At 37.7% G+C, this 22,854-nt stretch overlaps 1 long non-coding RNA gene and 1 pseudogene across 1 annotated transcript; one reads left to right on the top strand and one right to left on the bottom strand.

Moving 5' to 3' along the window:
* Positions 1 to 1,203: 1,203 nt before the first annotated feature.
* Positions 1,204 to 16,027, bottom strand: LOC149103571 (uncharacterized; annotated as a pseudogene).
* Positions 7,479 to 10,590, top strand: LOC149103572 (uncharacterized). Its single transcript, XR_016201815.1, has 3 exons — positions 7,479 to 7,665; positions 8,348 to 8,470; positions 10,287 to 10,590. It is a non-coding gene; the product is annotated as an uncharacterized LOC149103572 (long non-coding RNA).
* Positions 16,028 to 22,854: the final 6,827 nt, after the last annotated feature.

The following is a 22,854-nucleotide window of genomic DNA, read 5'->3' on the forward strand; positions in this document are numbered from 1 at the left end:
AAGTAACTGAAGATGAATTATCATGGGAATAAGGCCTACAATGTATATAGAGAATTAACTCTGATACCCTTCATTCTCTCTTGACCAGACTTAGATCCCTGCCTAGAAGTTACTTGTCATTATCACGGTCTGTGTAAGGCTTTTGGGCCTCATGACGCTCGCTGTGTGTGTGTAAACCGCTGTCCATCCTACCACGAACACGTCTGTTCATCAAATGGCACAACGTATGACAATTTGTGCTTGTTTGAGCAAGAAATGTGCTTCCTTCGACTTAACTTCACTGTACAACATCCTGGAAGTTGTGAAGGTAAGGAGCATCTCATTTAACTGTTAACTGCTCATTTTAAAAGGTAACAAATGAACAAAAGAAAAACATTTGAATAAGCCACGTTCGGTACATCAATGTTGTAACACGACTCCGAGGCTTTCAGGACTAAACTACAAATTTTTTAAGTGTCTTTTGTCCCTCAATTCCCAAAAGAGATTTGGATACAAAGAAAACAACACCAAATATAGAATTTTCTCCTGAAAGCCTCGGAGCCATGTTAGAATACTGATATATCGTACGTGGCCTATTGAGCAGAAAAACAAAATTGCTGAGAAAGTTCTTTAATTTTGCCTAGTTTTTTTAGCCTTATGGTTGTTATAGGCAGCTAATACCATTTTATAAGCTTCAAATTATTGTATTATTCTTTCCTTGTCTTTTTGATTTGAATAAAAATGTTGTTAATTTAATATTCAGCAGTTGATAATAATACTAATAACATTAATAATAACAATAACGGCAATAGCAATAGCAATAGTAATAGTAATAATAATAATGGTTTATTTAACTCGTCCACCAGGTGGCTCTTCTCTGTTAAATTACAATATTTACAATTAAAACAAATTATTGTGCTTTGGTTATAGAAATTTGAAGTCTCGTTGCTGTTGTTGTCTTTTTAGGATATCCTTTTCAGCGAGGTCGCCGTCATATGCCGAACATTCCATCACTGGGGTACTCGCACTGTGAAATTGTATTCTTCGAGCCTTACGTGTTCTATACCGACAAACCCATTAAAGTGCAAGTTACTGTCAATCATATTGATACAAGTGACAAATCATATCTACATGATGCTGCAGTGTCGTGGGTTGAAAATGTGAATTTTGACCGATTCACTGCGTGTGTTATGGCGGCAGGCTTTAACGAGCGTAAGTCAAGTGCTAACGTGACAGTTGATTGGATGGCGTACCAAGGAGCTCCAATGGGAGGTGTTGCCGGTAAAGTGCGAATATCACAATGCTGGACTGGTACGACTCGCAAAGCTGTGAACTTTCCGTCAGTAAGTGGAAATTTGTCTTGCTCAATTTGTAAATGTTAAAATGTAGAATCGCGTGACAAACAGAAAGACAAACGGACCGGCAGAAGACAGAAAGCAGAAGACAATAGAGAGCAGACTGAAGACAGAAGACAGAAGACAGAAGAAGATAGCAGACAGCGGAGAAGACAGAAGACAGTAGACAACAGACAGCAGATGACAGACAGACAGACAGACAGACAGACAAGATTTTGCCTACATCAATACACCAATATTATGGGAAACAATTTTAAACCTCTCATTGATTCACTGTGAACTAGCCTCAGGTCCGTATAGGGGAAATGTAGGTCAAAAGCGTCCCTCGATCAGGTTTACCTGTACGTTTATGTGCATCTTTCAGGTCATTTTCAAGAAAATGAAATTGTCCATAATGTAGGACTAAAGATTTCTACTCAAAAACAAACCTTTTTCTTTATAAGTACAATCTTTGAAGCTCATCTTGGCAATTCAAATTCATCCAAAACTAGAGCGGCACCGCTCAAGGAATCAATCAGACTTCTCTTTTAGTTTACTTCGGTCCTTAATTTGTCATTGTTGTACGTTTAAGCCCTCTTTCCTTTGTTATCTTCCAGGGAAAGTTCTTAGTGAAACCTTCCGTATTTGTAACAGCTGAGCAATATCATTCCGGCCTGAAGCGTGATGCTGCTAGTGTGTGGGCTGAAGATGTCACTAAATCATCCTTCAAAGTTTGTTTAAGAGAAATGGAGAACTACGCAGGATCTCACGAAGATATTTCTGTTGTAAGTGTCTCATGCACAGCCCTCCTGGCTTTTTTGTTATCACGATTTGCTGTGTTCTATTTTCGTCTTCGTTATACTTTAAGAATATGAATGTTGCACACAGTTTTTCATTTGACGTTATCAAACTTCGAACCTTACTTAATAGAAATTTTCGAAGCTTACAGTTTGACTCAACTAGTGATTTCATTGTTCCCTATTTTTTGTTAGAATTGGCTGGCGTTCACCTATCTTCACAAGCTTCCCTTTTCAGAACATAACTCGATTTACTTTGTGAACAACAAACCTCCTGCTGACGATCAAAACAACGCCTTCTCCAAGGTTCGTACTCGCCCAAGCTTTTTATCAGTGCCCTATCCCACCTTCGCGGTGCCCTTCGGGAAAAAAATCGTATGCGCGCCAGTTTCAATAAAACCCCAACAAACTATATATCATAAGAAAGCTTAATAAATGTACTTTACGAAAAAAAATACAATTTCCGCAATGCTTTCTTTTAGGAAGTGTCAGGAGACGATAAGGCTTGAAACGACCGAGGCTTCTTCTATTGAATTTATCGGCTATCGGATTCCACAGTACGAGCAAAATGGCTGCACAGTCTTATTCACAAGGCATCAATCAACAAACGTGTGTCGGGCTTTTTCGATATTCTGATTGGTTGTCTAGATATCCACATCTAAAGTTAGAGTAGCTAAAAATATGAGAGCACGTGTTGCGTAAATGGACGCCACGGGAAAAATGTGTTAAATATCAAAATTTCCCGACACACTTTGGTTTGTCATTATTTCTGGAATGTTCTGGCTAAATTTCACGAAAATCCGTCAAATCTGCATACCCTATAAATTCGCTCAAAGTGGATGTATTCCGCCAAAAATCAAATGCGAGATTTTAGCTTGTAAAGGTTCGTAAACAACTCGCGCCACACCCGGAGATTATCACGCCTAATAAAACCGCAAACCAATGGAACAACAGGACCTCCTAGTGTCTCTGACAATAGATCAAGATTTCCCGGGAAAAGCATCGCATTGCAACATGTTTTTTTTTTTGTCTCGCTCAGTGGAGTTCAATTTAGGACGGCTACGTAATATAATGGGCAAAGACGCTAAAGGCAAAGGCAAAGGCAAAGGCAAAACCCGCGCCAAAAATGTTCAAGGCGGAAAATGTGCCGCTGAAAAACAAGACGTTGAGGAATCGACGGACAGCTTAAGAAATACCCTTATTGCTGAAATGACTTCCCCTGGCTAGGTTTCATTTTCTTCATCGCTTCCGCCAGATTCCGACGAAGAATCTTGTTCGCAGCCTGCACTGACGTTGACTTTGATTTTTAAGCTACTTGTTCCAAGGATATTTGAACGCTCCGGATCTTCAGCAGATGCCGAGATTGTCGAAAGCGTTTGGCCAAACCAAGAGCTTTTGTCGCTTCCGGCAAGGTTTTTTTTCTTTCCTTGACAATATGGAGGTTTTTCTTTCTTCTTTGGGCCGGTTTTTTTCGTTTTCGTTAGTACCCAAGGACTTTTTTCTGCTTTTGATTTTTCCATAGGAGTTAGCGTAAAGAGCTTTCACGTGGGAATTTTTGAGATTTTTAATGTTTTTCCATTGGAAACACTAGATAAAGTGACGAACTTAAATTTTGTCAAATAAAAGAAAAAACGATTTTTTTGGCCTCTGAAGGTGGGAAGTAACCTTAAGAACGGCTTGGTTACTTTATTGAATATTTGTACGCATTTATATCCTAATATATAGATATAGCCAAGCCTAAAAACCGAACTCCCATAAAATACTGATCATCTTCTCGACAAAATAACCTTTAAAGAAATTCGCCAATGAGCATTTCACCAAACCGAATGAACTGAACAAACAAAACAAGGAAATCTTCATCAACAGAATATGCATATCAGTACATTTGGATATCAAGTAGCAAATCCTGTCTTAACGAAGGATGGCCGAATGAAAGAATTGTTAAAGAAGTTTGTTTAAGATTCGTTATCACTTAAACAAATGCATTTAGAAGCCAGAGAACATAATTTCAAAGACTCGTGGTGTTCAAGTTTAATAATTATTCAGCCCTGAACCGGAATTTCACTATTACTTTTGCCGACGGCTTTGCAATCACTTTATCGGCCTTAGCTTTACCGGTCTTCTACCAAAGAAATTCCCCCCAGCACTTAACCAAAATGAAGAAATTGGACGAACAAAAGGAGGAAATCTCCATACCTTGCAAAACCACGTGCGAGCGTCGCTGTAGCAAATCCTGTTCACTTTTAAATCGTAAAAAAAGTTTCTTGACAATATACAACTTACAACAACTTTGACAAAGCAACTGAAGTGTTAGTGAAATAAGCGAAATTAAAACAATGAAATTTATATAAAAAAAAAAAATTCAGTGTCTTACAACATGCATGTTTTCAAATCAGGAAGACTTTACAATTCCTATTGAAGATATCTCGCCGAGGCAACTTGACAATTTTAATAGAAAACGCGATGAAAGTTTATACAACAATGAGTCACTTACCACAATTCGGGCGGCTCACTCCAAAGCGAATCTTCCTGGCAGAAACTTATCAGAAGGAAATGATATATAGTTAATTACAAAAGATCCACGAATTATTCTACTTGAAGGGTATCGCGTAAATCTAAGGGTGTGGATGCGCGACGCTTAGAATTTTAGCAACTGATATTCTTTTTTGTTCTTTTTTAAGGACGTTAGCTTCCGCAACATTTACAATGGACCTCCAAAGGTGTTTGTTTCTGCTGATCATTCATCAAAAGGAGGAAATCTAAGTCCAGTTCATAATGACATAACCGCTTGGATAGAGGTAGGATCATTGATTTACAATTGTGTTTGTGATGATGCATACCATATTCGAAATAAAGTCACAGCAAAAACATTTACATTTTGGTTTTCTTCTTCCTACATAAGTAATCCTTTGTAAATTCTTTTCATTCGACAGTATATCAACAAGACTGGATTCCGCGTTAGTTTCAAAGAATTATTTGAAGCAAAATACGACCCTGTGTCCATTTATTACACTGTTTTGTCTGGTAGGAGCTGAATTATTTTACGCAGTAGTTTTAATTAATTTTTACTTTTTCTTACTCCCATTAAAACAATACTTGAATTTTGAAATTATGACTGTTTTCAACAAATAAAGAAACAATAAGATAATGCACAGACGTGGCTATAACTGAAACAAGTATTCCGAAGTGAAATTCGTTTCTCTGATATCGTAATTCTGGTCAGATTTGAACAGTTATTTTGCTTAGTGCATCTTGTTAGCCTTATATGTAGGTACGCGGTAAAAATTAACATTTAGAGGCAGACTCCTTTTTAACCAAAATATCGAGGCTATCACCAAGCTTTAAGAAGACCGAGTTTAGCTCTTTCAAGGAAATTCAACTCTCGCGGGGCATTTCTTTCTTATCTTATATTTAGTCGCGAAGCAAAGCAAAGGTTCTAGCTCCAGTACTTCGGATCTAAGTAAGGTCCTTCGAAGGGCTAGGAATTCTTTCCATCAACCACACATTCCACGAAATGTCTTCGAGTTCATCTTTGCTATAAGCTTGCTGAAGAGCAAAATCTCTTGCATAGCCTGCAGTTGTGATCGCTGGTACAAAAGATCAATAAGCGAGTGGTATTCCAGAGATTGTCAGTCAGCTCTTAACAACTGGCATTTTTCCGAGAAAGAAGAGCTGAAGAAGGACGTTAAGTGCCAAAGGTGGCTCAAATTCCGTTTTACCGGAAAATTAAATAATTGGTTGACTATCCGAGTGACATTCACAGAATCACAATTTAAAGCAACCAGAGACGTTCCGTCCTCCCTCTAGAGTGATAATCACCCCGCGCTGGCTTAGTTAATTCATAGCCTTCCTTTACTAACCTCCTAAATGCCTTTTTCAATTAAAAAGTGCTATAAGTATTACCTTTTCCTTACACCTGCAGAGATATGCCAGCCTGGATCGGGTTATTTTACTGGTTATTGCTATTCACCAGCTCTGAATGCTCTTCTTGGCTAACTGCTGTATCAAATTGTTCTACGATGGGTGCGCATCTCGTGACGGTTCATAACCAAGAGGAAAACGTCTACATTCAACACCGTCATAACGGCAAGAGATCCTGGATAGGGCTAATGATCGGAGCGTAGAAGGCTCGTTTGTGTGGAAAAACAGAGAGATAAGTAGGTTTAGGTTCTGGGCTCCACAACAGCCAAACAATCACAAAAATCAGGACTGCGTACACACTCTTGGTGCGAAGGAAGGGTACACCTGGAATGACGTGTCGTGTAATAACTGTTACAACTTCACTTGTTTCAAAGGTAAGACAGTCTAAGCAAAATCCCAACCTAATATGAAGTTTCATGGTTTAGACCAACAGTCTGTTAATAACGTAGTCTAAGAAAACTTATTTTGCTACCTTTTATAGTCCTTCGTAAACTTAGGAGGAGTCAAATCTTGTGTATACTTTGTGTAGTGATATTTTCTATTTCCTCACAATATTGTCATGAAAACCAGTGGAATTGTTTTCTTTTTCCGTTTTGGAGGCTATCTACATACACTAGCTTCTCCAGGTAAACGTTATCGTTTTGAATTCTGGAACGTGGATAAAGGATATTTTCCTACTGAAATGTCTAATAATAACAAAATGTATTCTGCTACGGTTAAAATCCTCTGAAGTTCCTCGGATAGGAGATATCCCTTTCATACACCTTCAGCAGACACACTGCTACTCCAGGATTACGTAATCCCTTAAAATACTTCGATAAATCAGCAGTTAGCTTTGCCTCTTCGAATTTTTTTAAAAACACTAACCTTATAGATGCTTAAACTACAGTTTTGCCAACCCTTTTCTTTACTTCAGCTGAAGAAATCTCTGCCCTTTCATATACCTCTTCCAAGAGTACACATTTTGAGCAAAGCTTCCCCGTAAGTCCACTGTAGGAATACGTATTCTTCAAGTTTTAGCTCGACTGCGTCTCCACAAAATTCGAACCGAGGCTCAACCAAACTCGCAGTAGCAAAACTATTTTGGCTTTATTTAAAACTGGTTACGATTAGGTATAAATATTTTGCTGAGGACAATATAGGGCGAGATATCAACTAGATATTCGCTCAGATCCAATTAAAAGATTACGGTTGAGGTTCCAAGCGGCAAGATACTCGCAACACTTGGAGGAAAAGCATTCTGCTATGTGGCTTCGAAGCTCTGGAACAATTTACTGAGTAGCATTTCCAGTCTTGACTCTCTTTAAAGTTTTAAGTGCTGTCTTAAAACATATCTTTTTAAACAGGCTTTTAATTTGTTATAATTTTCTATAAATTATTACTTTTCACCTTGTAATTTTATCAGTCTTAATTACTTGTATATTTTATTTATTTTGAATCATTTTATGTAATTGGAAAATTGTGCTATATAAATTTTAATTGTTAAATTTAATTTTTATTATTCTCCTTAGTTATAGACGAGTGTGCTACTAATCACAATAGCTGTGATATCAACGCAATTTCTCGGAATACTGTGGGATCATACAATTGTACTTGAAAAGCTGGTTTCTATGGAAATGGAAGAAAATGTTTGGGTAACAAAAAAACTTTTTAATGTCCTATTATGTCAATCGAAAAAAATCGCAATAAAGTAACAATTAGAGTGTTAAAACAAAAGAGCGAGTCTTGAAAAACAAGTAATTCGCTACTTTCCTTGAAGTGCTGTTTTGTAACGAAATATTTGGCCTCGTGGACGGTACGTCATCATGTGGATGAAAGAGGTCGTGCCGCGTTTTCAGGGTCTTTCCTCTTGAGCAAGGAATTAATTTTCCCTATTTTTTTATATATTATTATTCGGAGATATTATCCCTCCGGTCCTTGTATAACTTGGTTCCAGCTCGCTTATATTATAATATTTCTGTCTCTGAATTACTGGAAACTTTATTACCTGAAATGTATTACAAGACCGTGCGGTATTTGCACAAAACGCTTGTAAGTTTCAGTATTCTTAAAACAGCGAAGTGATACTTCGGTTCAAATAAAATGAATTCACAAGAACATAAATCTAGCTTGTCTTAAACAGAGTAATTAAATCAATGGATTTTTAACTTATACAGGATCAGGGTTTGAAGGCGTAAGCGTCACCACTCCACTCGAGCTTCCGTTACGTGCCCCTTGCTACACCTCAGTAACCCTGGTGTAAAACATGCAAGCAACTAGAAAATATCGAAACATTTTATCAAACTGACTTCATCTTTTTTTCTTTTGTTTCATTAGATATAGACGAGTGTAGCACCAACTCCCACAGCTGTGATGTCAATGCTGTTTGTAACAACACGGAGGGAGGCCATAACTGCACCTGCAAAAATGGATTCATTGGAAATGGGAAAAACTGTACAGGTAGCTATCGATACTCGGAGAGTCGCGGCTCTAAGTCTTCGTAGTTAAATAATTACTTAGAATGCAAAACTAAATGGTTAAACACTAGTCAGCTGATTCCTAAAGCAAAGCACGCGCTCTGATTGGTTAATTTAGCGCCTACTATTTGCCCATGGGTGTACGCTGCTGACGTGTGTGCTAATGTTTACAAAGCAAATCTTTTGACAGACATTGTTTCCAAATTAATGGCCGACTTTCCTCTGCCAGAAATGCGAAACTGTCTTCACAGTTGTCTGAAGATGAAACTTTATCGAGTTACTGGTGTGCAGTCGGTTGTCATGAATGAATTTTCGCGCGCTTGTTTTCTTTTGTCATGTAAGACTACACGAAAATTTTTTTGTGATGTAGCTCAATAAAAGGACTTCTGTTGTTCCAATGTCTCAATGTTATGTTATTATGTTATGTTATGCAAACTTGGGAGGTTTGCTAAGCACTCAAGAAGCTAGAGTCGCACGAGGCGATAGCCGAGTGCGACTCTTACGCTTCTTTCGTGCTTAGCAACCTCCCGCGTGCATCCATAACTCAATAGTGCACGCTATGGCGTTCACCATTTGTTAATTAGATATAGATGAATGTACTTCCAAGACCTATAGCTGTGATGTCAATGCCGTGTGTCACAATACCAAAGGATCGTACAAATGTACATGTAAAACCGGTTACACTGAAAATGGCAAAACGTGCACTGGTAATGTCAGCCATCCTTTAAGCGCTTTCCATTCAACCAAAAATTTCCGAACTTTCGAAACAGAGAAAAATGGTACGGAAATGCCTTACGAGAGTTTCGACTTTCCGGAAAATACGAATATTGTTGAATTTCCGAAATGCGAATCATTCAACCGAAAATTCCAGGAAAATCAAATGGAACGGAAATTCCGGAATTTTCGAAAATTTGTTTATACCTCGGGGAGTTATTCATTTTTCTGTAAATTGTGGACTATGCTGTTCCCTTAGCTACTGGAAATTTCCGGAAATCCAAACTGCAATGTTTGGTCAAATGAAAAGAAAGCGCCCCTAATGTCATTATTTTATCTAGTATCATTTGACGGATGAATTTAGCATTGGATATAATCTGTGCCAGAGATGCTCCACAGTAACTGTTTTGAGAGTTTTAAGGGGAAAAGTGGACCAAACTCAGTAGGGTGTCGCAAGAAAAATTACCATTGTAATGGAATCTTTAAGTATTTTCCACACTTTTGGATCTAGGAACGGATTCGACTACGAGCGACTATGCGAGATTTAATCGCAGGTTTATCGAAATATTCCGTGAAGTTATACATCAGAAGCTTTCAAGATTTAACCATGTTTCCAACATTGTTAACGTAGTTAGTATGTTAGAGATAGTTATATTTTCCGTGATTGTAAAGCATGAGAGTCTTCAATTAGTTCTGTTAAGCTAAATTCATTGGCGCGTTGATGAAGGTCATAATCATCATCAGCATCATCATTATCATCATCGTCATCGTCATCATCGGCTTACTTACCTTTCCGAAACGTGTCTGTACCACTTATACATTTATGTAGAAGCTCGCAATGATATGATGACGGCTACTTCGTCGTTCCTCTCACCAAAATTACACTTTTCACACGCGCGTACTGTAAATCTCGTACTTGTAATCGTATTCATAATCTTACTCGTACAAAAGGTGCCCATATATACATGTACAGCTATAAAATTGGTTTAATTCTGGTAAGACAAAGGCTGTCACTCTCTGTAAAAATTTCCAGCAAAACCGGTTTTCGTTTGAATCCATATTAATTTATTTTTTGTGTGTTTTAGATATAAACGAGTGCTCTACCAAGTCCCACAGCTGTGATGTCAGTGCTGTGTGTCACAATAGCAGAGGATCTTACCGGTGCACATGTAAACCTGGATACACTGGAAATGGCAAAAAATGCGCTGGTGATTATACAACTTCCTGATATCCTTATTAATTGAGAAAAGGATATTTGCGTAGGCAGCTCGTTTGCTTACATGACGAGGAAAATAGATTCCAAAGTATATGAGTACTTTCTCCGTGAAAGCTTGATTTATGTAATTCAGACAGTTGTTCTTTTAATGATCATATTTTCTTATACATTTTACTTGTGACTACATTGTTAATTCTTATATTTTAATGTTAGCTAGTTCTTAATGTTAATTTATTTAAATTCATATACCTTCATAAGGCTCTTATAATTTCTTTTTCTGTTTTTTTCGTGGCGTACCTGTGAACTAGCTTTTTAACTAAGCGTACCGACCACGTTAAATGTATTGATTGATTAATTGTTCGTTGAAATGCCAGCTTTTTCAGAACTCAGCATCGCTCTCAGTAAACCACTGTAACTATGCACTATTTCATAGAAGGCCATTTCCTTGCGGAAAAGAGCGGGCAACCCCGAGCAGTTAAGACAGTCCGATCTTGCTCTCTTGGGTAGGCCGTCACAGCCCAGGGTTTGGGTTATCTTCCGAGCTTGTGGGGAAATGAATTTTGTGAGAGACTGATTTTAACCCAATTAACAAAGAATTCGAGAGGGACTATTTTGGCTTGCCCAGCTGAAAAAGAAAATTAAAAACTAATTGCAATTCCTTGAAAGGTAGTCCAAAATTGTAACGTGATCTCACTGTTTAACTTTAATTAGTAGCCACTCAGTCGTGTTCTGTTGAAAATCAGCGAATCTGATTGGATCTCTCATCGTTTCTATTTAACAATTATTCCACGAGTGTGCGTTGGATATGAGATGGTAGATAGCCTAGGAGGTGCGTAGCGCCGAGTTGGCTATTACCATCTGATATTCAATAAGTGCGAATGGAATGATTGTTCCATTGAAAACGCCTCCAAAATATAAAAACTAAAATAAACTTAAAATAAAAACACTCAAAAAATAGGCGTACGCCTGACCATCTTTGTAGAGCATTGTATAATGCCTGTTATAATATAAGCCGAGAAATTTCGGAGTTTTGATTGGTTGATAGTATCACTATTTCGGCGTAATAGTGGTACAATAGCAAAAATAATAAAAAAACACTCAAAAAGTATGCTTACGCCTGACCATATTTGTACAGCATGGTATAATGCCTGATATACCATGATGGCTAAGCCAATCCAAACTTTTGAACTGCATTTTACGATGATCCAGATTTTAAGAATTAATAAATAGATTCCATGTTGCCGTGCGTTTGTTCAGTAATAGATCACATACGACGTCAACACACTTTCTTCACAGCCTCGACAATAATTTTTTTCATTTTCTTTCGCCCAGTCACGTAAAATATTATTCAAATTTTACTACTTTCCGCCATTTTAAAAAAACAGAGGGAGAGTGTTTGTTATATTGACCTCATCTATCCGTCTGTCCTCCAATAGATCATAGGTGAGAACCAATCAAAATGCAAGAATACTTATATTGTATTGCGAGAATACTTATTGTATAATCGCTGATAGACAACGACCGCGAGCGCGCTGCTCTTGAAAGTGAAAATTATTTTTAATTTCATACTTAAAAATGCACAAAATTATAGGTTAAGTGCTGTTATCCTTTGGAGTGTCTACCAAAACAATTGGACTACTCGCCCTCGTTTTCGTGGGCGACGGTCAACTCGGATACGCCTCGATGACTATTTGCTCATAAAAATTTCGCACCCGTAGTCTCATTGTTAATTTACCGTAACGGAAATTAATTACCCACAATTTTTACCTATAGCTGAGAATTGTTTTCTGTTCAGTAGTCAAATTGCTTTCTTTCAAATTGGAAGTTAGCGAAGATTTAAGCGTTAAATAATTTCTTTGTAGAGATCACCATCAATGGAAGTCTATTAATTTATTTGTTTCTTTTAAAATTTAGTCTCTCCTGTCATTAATAATCACGCCATAAGCGTATGTGCGTAGCTTTGTACTGTGCAACTTTCAAATAACCTCGATTTACTCAGCACTTCAAGCAAAGGTCTGCAAGCAAATTTTATTGTCACTTTCACACAGTTTGTCGGAGGTGAAGTCACATCTTTCGCTTCTAGTATATCTATAAATATATCCAGCAGAGCAAGATCTGCAAACGACTTTTCCTGAGTGTATTATTTGATTTACAGTTTTTAAGACCTGTGCCGAAATTTACAAGTCCGGAGTCAAGATCAGTGGAGTGTACAAAATCAATCCTGATGGTTTGGGTGAATTTGACGTCTTCTGTGATCACAAAACAGCGGGTGGAGGATGGACAGTGTTTCAGAAGAGACGGGATGGCTCTGTAGATTTCTTCCGAGCTTGGGATGACTACAAACGAGGCTTCGGCAATCTGAACGGCGAGTTTTGGCTCGGACTGGACAAGATTCGCCGCCTGACTAGGAGCAGCAGTAACAAGCTTCGTGTTGACTTGGAAGACCTTCATGGTAAAGCAGCATTTGCTGAATACAGCTCGTTTTGTGTGGCAAGTGAGGGGGCGAAATACCTCTGTGGTATTTGTTCTGATCACCTCGCCAAAATGTACTGGATTTTAAAATTAGTTTAGTAGATGTTTACTGGTTTGCCTGGGCAACTATGTTGAAGGAAAATGCAGAAAGCAGCGACCCCCCGCCAATAAATCCAAAGAGTTCATTTGGCTTTTCTTTTCTCAGGTACGGCTGGTGATTCTCTCGGCTATCATCGTGGCTATGCATTTAGCACCAAAGACCGCGATAACGACGGTAGCCCAAGCAGCAACTGTGCATTGTCTTATAAAGGTGGCTGGTGGTACAACTACTGCCATTACTCAAACCTCAATGGTTTGTACCTCAATGGTAAGGTCGATAGTGTAGGAATAGTGTGGTATTACTGGAAAAAGAACAGTGAATCTTTCAAGAGGTCTGAAATGAAGATTCGTCCAAAGAACTTCTAAAATTCAATGTCGCCAACTTCTTGTTAAGCTGAAGTATGTATCCAACAGCTTACTAATAGCCAAGGAGGGTGTCCTTTTGCTGTGGTTTTCTTTTTTTGGTTTTTAGTGCTGTTTTTTCCATCAAGAATGGAACTCAACTCTTTCTGAGCAGTAGTTTCGTTGGTTTATCTTAGTAAGGTTTCATAAATGAAGTTCCTCAGTTGAGTAGAAATTACATATTCAACTTTTAGTACAAGCTATCAAAAAAGAGAAATTTTTAGATATACTGGCTAGTTTCATTTATCTTGTATCCACACTATGCGTCAGCTAGCTGGATTTCCTCAGGAACCAAAATGTTAATCGTCTAATACGAGATAGTTCAAACGTTTTGCGCATACCTGTACCAGCGAAAAACCTGTTTCTGAGAGGTAAAGCAAATAAAAGTGGTGAAATATTACTCTTTTATTAACATTTCAATCTGGCATAAATGAGCAGCATCTAATTTCTCTTAAATGGAACATTAATACATTGTCTGGAAAATCAGTCACGAGAATAAAGACCATCGTCAACATTGAGGCTGATGCCGGTTGACGGTAGTGTAGGACCATTCCATTTTATATTCCCCCCCCCCCCCCCCCTATTGAGGTACTAGGAAATCTGAGGGAGGAAGAGTCTTAAAAGGTCGTTTCCTTGGGGGGCAACTATGTCGGTGCCTTTGATCTTTTAATAAATTTTGAAGAGGGAAGTGTGTCGGCACTTTGATCTTCCTTTCTTGGAGGGGGGAAGTTTGCTTTTCGCCGAGGGGAGGGGATAAAATATAAACTTCCTCAATAGGCGGGTGCGGATGTTGAATGGACTGGCCCAAACACAGCGACAAAAGCTTCCTCCACCGTACCGCCGGCAAAAACGATGTGTGACATCTGCAGACCGCAGAATGCAGACTTTTTAACCCATCGTATTCTCAAGTATTCCCATTTCCATTACCGAGAGCTAACCGTAAACAGGCTAACCTGCGTTCTATTCAGGCCAACCAGAAAGCTATTTAAGCCCAACTGTAGTCTGCAGTCTGCAGCTGCAAATGTCATACACCGCCAACAAAATGACAGTGATCAGGGTAAAACCCGGCAATTTAAACAAAGAGACCGCAAACCATTATGCCCGCCCTGGGGCAAAAAAGCCTGGCGGACTTTGAGGGATTATATCAGTTCCACCATGCGCTAATTATTGATGCAGTGAGAACAGAGGAGGAGTCTTCCGCCAACTCTTCCGCCATTTTGGTTCTGAGCTCGCGGTATAAATGAAACTTGAAGGCGGGAAAAAAAGTAGTGAAATAAGTCGGGAAAATGTCGGGAACAGTAAGGAAAAAAGTCGGGATAAGGGAGAAAAGTCGGGGAAAAAAGTGGAGAAACTAAAATTAGTGTGAAAACTCTTCATGGCACTAAGTGGGCTCCGTACCTGGGACTGTTGGTTGTCTCTCTCTGCAGAGCCCGCCTCTTGGTAGTACTCACGCACTGATTGGTGGACCAATGCGGATGTCTTCTCTTACAGATGAAATCTTTCTACCCCATCCAAGGGCCATAGTGACAAAAACAACTCTCCATTTATTTGCTCTCTGGGCCAAAAAGTCGCCTCAAAATTGTATCTTTCATTCTTACTGTCTCTGGAGCATAAAACTGCTCAAATAATCGATTTTCAGGTATAAAAGGTCCCTCCTCTGGGCCATGTTGCTTTTCTTTAAGGATGTTTGCAAACAGCTTATAAGCCTTTTGAGGCAGATGAATTAATGTTAATGGTAATTGGTACCGTATTCCAATAGAGATGTGGCAACTGGTCGCAGAATGTTAACATAACCTTCATAATCATTTCCCTTCCTGAGTACATTGGCAAAACAGATTACCAAGTTTAGGGAAGCAAGTACACGAAGTTCCTTTAATCAGGTCTGAAGTCATTTCCTCTAAAAGTGAGAAATAATTAAGCTTTGAAGGTTTGGTACCAAAAGGACAGCCATATGGCCATTCTCAATCTTAAAACTCTTTGCGAGGCACTGTGTACCAAAATCCCATAAGTTAGGAATTCAATTACATGAAGCCTGTGTAAAGATATCATCTATTTGGTGTATTGATAATGACGTATTTGAAATCGTTTACTCACTTATTAACGGCTATACAATCATGGAAAAGTGTATTAGTATACATTGATGCAGTAAATGATACAAGACTGAATATTCTTCTGATGTCAACCAGAGATATTGTAAGATGAAAACAACCATTTATTTCTGTGCCATGATCACTATTAAAAAGTCAAGAATGTAAGGAATTAACAAAACAAACCGACTACATAACAACCTTTCAGAAATAGTCTAGCTTTGATTATTTTTACTCATCATTCAAGGATGCAATGCGCGTCATCTATAATCACTGCTTTGACAGCTGAAAATAGACTGTACTCTCAGAACTTTTAATCCATCCTCACAAGAAAAGAACGCTTCTCTCATTTCCAGCCAGAATAATTCGTTCTCTAGTTTCTTCCCTCTGGGAGGTTATAACCGGCAATCATCATCCTTGTCCGATTCGGTTCCGGCGTTCACCCCTAAAATCACTGCTTAGAGTCCTTTATCTCAAGCTCGAAGCTGGTCGTACATTAAGGCCTTTAAGGGGAAAGCAACTAAAACTATAGACTTACAACTTGTACCATTGGATATTGCATCCCTTTCCTTCAACAATCGCGGCGAAACGTGAAAAAACTAGCGCTTATCCGTATCCCGTTGGAAGTACTGCCACTACATCTTTCCTTAAACACAGTGTTTTCAGACAAATAGCTTGTTTAACTTTGAAAATAACTTCTGTATATAACCAGCAGAAAGCAGCGTAGCTTGAAGACTATTAAAAAACGAAAGCGCCATATTGAAAACAGGAACAGTTTCTCCCTGCCCTAGGCAGAATTGAATTGTACTGTTTACACAATTTAGTTGAGGACCTATCCTCTGTGCGTCTTGGCTTGGCCTGCATAGACACGTGACCAGGGTACGTTCTCGAGGTAGCTAATAGCCTGGCATCACGCACTTCCTTTCTTTCTTGGTGACGCAATCAGACTCCCGTGAAGACAAGATAAATACTAATTTATTACTTGCTGGTTGTATCGAACTTGGTAAACTGATACACAGTACTTTGGAAAATTACGAGTGACACGACGTTTGTTTACAAATGTGGAAAAAATCCTTGATTTTCGAGTTAAAGGCAGGAGCTACTTTTGTGCAACTTGTACTTTCATACATACAATAACGTATTTGTCCTCTCAGTGTCAAGCACGGTACTTCTGGTATATTTTTATTGACGAGTCACTACGTAGTCGGTAGAAATCGTTCGATGTTTATCGCAAAAATAACGCTGAACACTTCCTATGATTCGTGTTACTTTTTTTCTCATTACTTTGGAATTAATAAAACTGCTCGATTTCCTTTTCTTTTTTTGAAATTCTTTATTAATTGTCTAAATCCTAACTTGCAGCTTAAACAAAGCAATACTAAAGTCTACAGATGAAATTAAATATTAACAATGTAATGTATCCGTATATTTCACCGTTTATATTTTCAAATTAAGGTCGACAAAGAAAAGAAACCTTCTTTGGCTGATTACTTTTCATTGAAACGGAAGCAACCCATCGTACCTTAGGCGTACTTAACTATGTGTGCACTTAATTTGCTGATTTTGGCTAAGTAATATTTCGCGAGGTTTTAATTTCGCGATTTCAAGAAGACTAAATAAAAAAAGAACATTAAATTTAGCGAAAGTACATGTACGTCAACAAGCGTTTTATTTCTTCTCACAGAGGTAATGAATCGTCAATTACACCATACTGAGATATTTCAAACAGGAACTTTTAGATAAGGTAAAAACACAATCAGGCGTTCGCTTGTTCGATTAGTAGATTTAATTAGCTTCATCCAGATCCTTGAAACAATCTTCCGAAGGAAGGGTTGCTGTGCGTTGACAACACCAGCTTTCTCCCATCCGGCAATATTCGTCTTTGTAGAAAAGAGATTCCGAAAGAACTGGAGGAAGAACGTGATTCAGAAAAAGATGGCCAGGCAAGTCGTAGAAATGAAACTTTTAGCTATTATGGAAGCTATTTTTGTGTCGAGTAACACTTATTTTACATGTATGCGATAGTTTGAATTTGTAAATTTGTTATGGTAATAACTTTCGCACGTGTAAAACTCGCATGTTTTAAAGTTCGCGATTTTTGTCAATTCGCGAAAAACACGACAATTAAGACGCGCGAAAATGAGCTCAAAAGCGCAAAATTGTTTTCAATTTCGTTGACGTGGAATCTCGTGCGCACACTCTTATTTTTAGGTGATAGCATTTTCAGTAATACGATCTCTCGATAGCTTTAACAATTCGTCAAATTTCCCGAGTGAATTTGAGGTTACAGTAAGGGTTATTATGCCCTTCCGAAGAAAACCAATGTACTTATTTTTGAAATAAACACAAACATGAGACTATTTATTCAAGAGCCAAAATTTAGAGAATTCGATTTCTAAATGGAACTACAAAGACCCTAAACATTGATTGAGAAAACAGCGTCTTCAGTTAAAACCTGTTTGTTTCTCACATTACCAAGCTGAGAATTCTTACAATATGCTTGACTTTGTGACAATCACTCGGCGGTCGTCGTCACTGGAAGTTCCAGTTCTCTTTCGTTTTGAGGTGCAAGACGACCACGGGAACACATACACTGAGATAAAGGGCAGCTCGTCAACATAGTACGTAACGCAGAGCGATAATTTGTTGAAAACAAAAACAAAATCACGGGGTTAATAACAGTGCTGAGCAGTGGAAACAAATCTGTTAATGTTCTCAGGGTAGAACATTTGTCTTTCAGCGACAAATCGACATTAGCAATTTGTACAAATATGTGGACGTAATATGGAGTCCAGCATACGAAACAAGCGACAACCATCGATATCACGATTTTTATAATTTTTCGGTTTTGATTATGGCGCCGCATGCTGTCACCTGGTCCAGGTGTTCTTAAAGAATTTATAATTTTACAGTAAAGAGCGATTATAAGGATGAGAGGCACACAGTAGCATAAAGTAAAATCCACCAAAGAATATATGAACATAAAGGTGTTTTCCTTGATCGAGCAAAATGCTTGTCCATCTTCACGAACAAGTGATGAGTAGAAGAAATAGGGCAAGTTAATACCAAGTGCTAAGATCCAAGTCAGCGAGAGTAAAATTCTTCGAATCTTTGTTGTTATTAGGCTCATCTTGAGAGGGGACACAGAAGCGATATATCGATCCTTAGTTATGAGTAAATTACTTAACAGGGAAACTGTATACGAGGACACGGCGACAAAAGCCAGTGACTGGCATAAAAAATCACCTCTCGTATCCTTGATGCTAACGCGATTAAAAATTTTAAAGCCAGTGGAGTGTTCTAATATGAACCACGGTCCTGCCAAGCAAGTAAGTATCAGATCCGAGGTCGCCATGTTCACTATGTAGCAGTTAGCACTGGTCCTGAGCGTCCGTGTCTTGTAAAAAGACATGACAATCATTATATTACCAACAAGGCTCGCGACGATCAGAAGGGATGCAGCTACTGTGCAGACGACATTGAACATGTCGGGACACTTGGAATTATAGACAGTGTTAGAGTCGTTCATCTTCTACTCACTATCCACGGTTACAAGATTCTGAGGAGAGAAAAAAGGAATGAAGGTGACGCTTCTAATAGAGATTTTTGCAAGCGGGAAGATTCACTGTAACTTGAGACGTTTCAGTTATTCCTCTTTGTTAGAGTGTCAACAACGGTCTGGAAAACTAACATTTTTCGCAATTCAAAAGCTAGCAAATAGAGGACAATGAAGCCAAGGAAGCTAACAAGCAGGTGCTAAACATCACTGACACTGCGTTAAACTTTGATCTCTGTTTTCAGATATTCATCCACTGCTTTCAGATACTTCTTTTTCTTTACCTCGTTAAAACTAACCTGGCTTCTTAAACATGGAATTGAGGAGTCTTTCGAGTAATTTATTTTTTCTTAAAGTTGATGCCTTGGTCGATTTGTTTTATGAATTTGCTGTAAGCAAATACATTTGACATCTGATCAGCTTTTATTTCAATATTTAGTATTTTATAAGGTATTACATGCAAATAAATGATTGAAAAACGCTATGACATGCTTCCCTCAAATGACCTATTGCTGTACTGTCAGTTGAACGCAAAACTCTATGCCAGTTACGGGGTCTTTTTGTTTAAGTTGTTGACCAAATTTGTCCCACCTCTCTAAAAGTCGTTTTTCATTTTTAAAATGTATCTCTACCTAGCGATGGACGCTTAGTCCGTGCGGTATCCACTGAGCTCAATGTTGTGATGTGAGTTCACTTTTCACTGAGTTAATCATCCTCAGAGATTAAAGCTGAAAAAAGACCTATCGCCACCGCTACTTAGCAACGTGTACTTCATTGTAGAATGCAGTTAGTGACAGACACTAAAAAGAAGCTTATGTTTCGCCAGTTCCGGTAATAGTAATTCTACCTCAAGTAGGTTGAGGTTGTTTACCACTTGGAAGTTGTGTGTTTATACGAAATTTGCACTCATCTTTGTGAAGCAACACCATTCATTATAGGCACACTCTAAAAAATCTTCAAATCGTGACAAGAATCCCTCTTTTTTTGAAGATAACAGATTTCTGAAACAAGCGTTTAAACGATACTAACTTCAAACATGATATCACTAACAATTAACCTTAGGCACGATTTAAGTCAGTAAGAAATTGCTTCGTGTCGCTTGAATACATTTATGAACTGTGGAATGGCCATCACTTTACATTATCAATAAGGTTTAGAATCTATAAACTGCCTCCCCTCATTAACAGTAATTCTACTAAATTACCTTTTCGTTTTTTCGCAACAAGTTGATGAGTGAAAACAAACCCCTGAGAAAACTTCTTCCAAATTAAACCTGAAGCAATAAGCCAATTTTGTCAGCCGCCCATCTAAGGCAGTGTGGCATACATGTATCGACTATTACACCTTTATCTATGCAGTAAATATGTATTTATGCGCAGGTGATGATTATGGTTTCATTTGAAAACAGCAATTGTTTGGAGAATCATGGGTTATGCAACAGGGCAATGGCTGCATGGATCAGGGAGCGAGCCTGCTTCTCTTTTGAAAGCGTGTAGCCATTAGTTCTATTGGCCAGGCGTGGCTGTGCGAATGAGGTACACTGAATAGTGATAAAAAGCGAACAACATAAACATAATAGTCGTAAAGCACTTACCAAAGAAAGGGTCGTTAATTAAACATGTTTAAAACAAACCATCCGAGACTGAGTGGCGCTGCGGTTTCATTAACGAGAGATTTTACGCTTTTAAGTCTGCGAATCGTATCTTGTCTACATATTCCTCGTTAGAAACGCCTAGACGCCCTTTCCTCAGTGGTCGAAGATATTAATTTTAGCGGGAGAAAACATCCGCCTGTAGAATCAGCATTTGTTTTTGTGATTTTATTAAATTCATTTCACGTCCTAATTGTGAATTTTTTTTTCGTCACAGCTGACAGTATTTGATTGGCGGACACTAAATTGATGTAGTTCCGAATGATTTGAACAACTGCCTTGAACGCTCGACATATATTTAATTCATGAATGTTTTATATATCGTGTTCATTGTGATATTTATTTAATGTTTGTTGTGTGCTGTTAAGAAAGTAGCCTAAACATTCAGTTTTTTTTATTAATGGCACACGAAGCATGCTTTATTACTTGGTAGAAAATACCAGTTGCTTAAAGTTTACTAAACATTACGAATAATATTTATTTCTTTATTCATTGCCGAAGCTGATTATAATTCAGATTACTTTTGACAGACATAAACTGGATCCTAGATCAGGTCCCACATTTGAGAAAATAGCCTTTAACTGTAGGTCTAACACACTTCGCACATTCCGCAGTTTGGCAGGAAGTATTTTAAAAAAATATACAACTCCGTCAAACTTTGACAAAATATAATTGTTAAACCTTTAAAATGTTGAAGAAAGGTGAATTTTTGCATGTAAGACATTCAGCTTGTTGGAATAAACGACTGTGCTTTGGCAGTGTCCGGCAGTAAGTGCTAAATTTCTGAGTTTCCCAAGGCAAATTAGCCTGTTTTGAGGTCACCTTGAAAACCGGCTCGCAAAAAAACGAAAAAAAAAAAAAAAAAAATCGAACTCAATGATCGAAACAAATTTGATATTTGTATATTGTATGTAATGATTGACTGTCTCTGAAACAATGAAGCCAATCGGTGAAGGTCCGAAATTTGCTTTATCCCTTCTTCACGCGGACAGCCTCTTTAAGAAAGACCCATGTAGGGAGGACAGGACTGGTTTGGGGAATTGAGTCAATACTGTCGGAAAAAGATTATCTTCAGTTACCCGACTGGAGAAGAAAGTCGAATCACAAGACCGCATGGAGTCGCAGTCGGGAAGCGAAAGCGCATACATACATACATACATACATACATACATACATACATACATACATACATACATACATACATACATACATACATACATACATACATACATACATACATACATACATACATACATACATACATACATACATACATACATACATACATACATACATACATACATACATACATACATACATACATACATACATACATACATACATACATACATACATACATACATACATACATACATACATACATACATACATACATACATACATACATACATACATACATACATACATACATACATACATACATACATACATACATACATACATACATACATACATACATACATACATACATACATACATACATACATACATACATACATACATACATACATACATACATACATACATACATACATACATACATACATACATACATACATACATACATACATACATACATACATACATACATACATACATACATACATACATACATACATACATACATACATACATACATACATACATACATACATACATACATACATACATACATACATACATACATACATACATACATACATACATACATACATACATACATACATACATACATACATACATACATACATACATACATACATACATACATACATACATACATACATACATACATACATACATACATACATACATACATACATACATACATACATACATACATACATACATACATACATACATACATACATACATACATACATACATACATACATACATACATACATACATACATACATACATACATACATACATACATACATACATACATTTTATTTGTTATCAAATTGAAATTACAATTATAACATGCCCGCGGATAGCTGAGCTAATCTAGGCGGGTCATGTTTGGACGAGTTATTAATATACAACTAGGTACAACTAAATACAACTGAAGGTAACATGAGAACTAAAGAGACCAGAATTGACAACAATGAATAAAGACAACTAATAAACTAACGATATCACAAAA

Source organism: Orbicella faveolata, unplaced genomic scaffold (assembly GCF_042242905.1).
Source record: "Orbicella faveolata isolate gen_17 unplaced genomic scaffold, um_ofav_v1 contig_35, whole genome shotgun sequence".
NCBI classification, from domain to species: Eukaryota; Metazoa; Cnidaria; class Anthozoa; order Scleractinia; family Merulinidae; genus Orbicella; species Orbicella faveolata.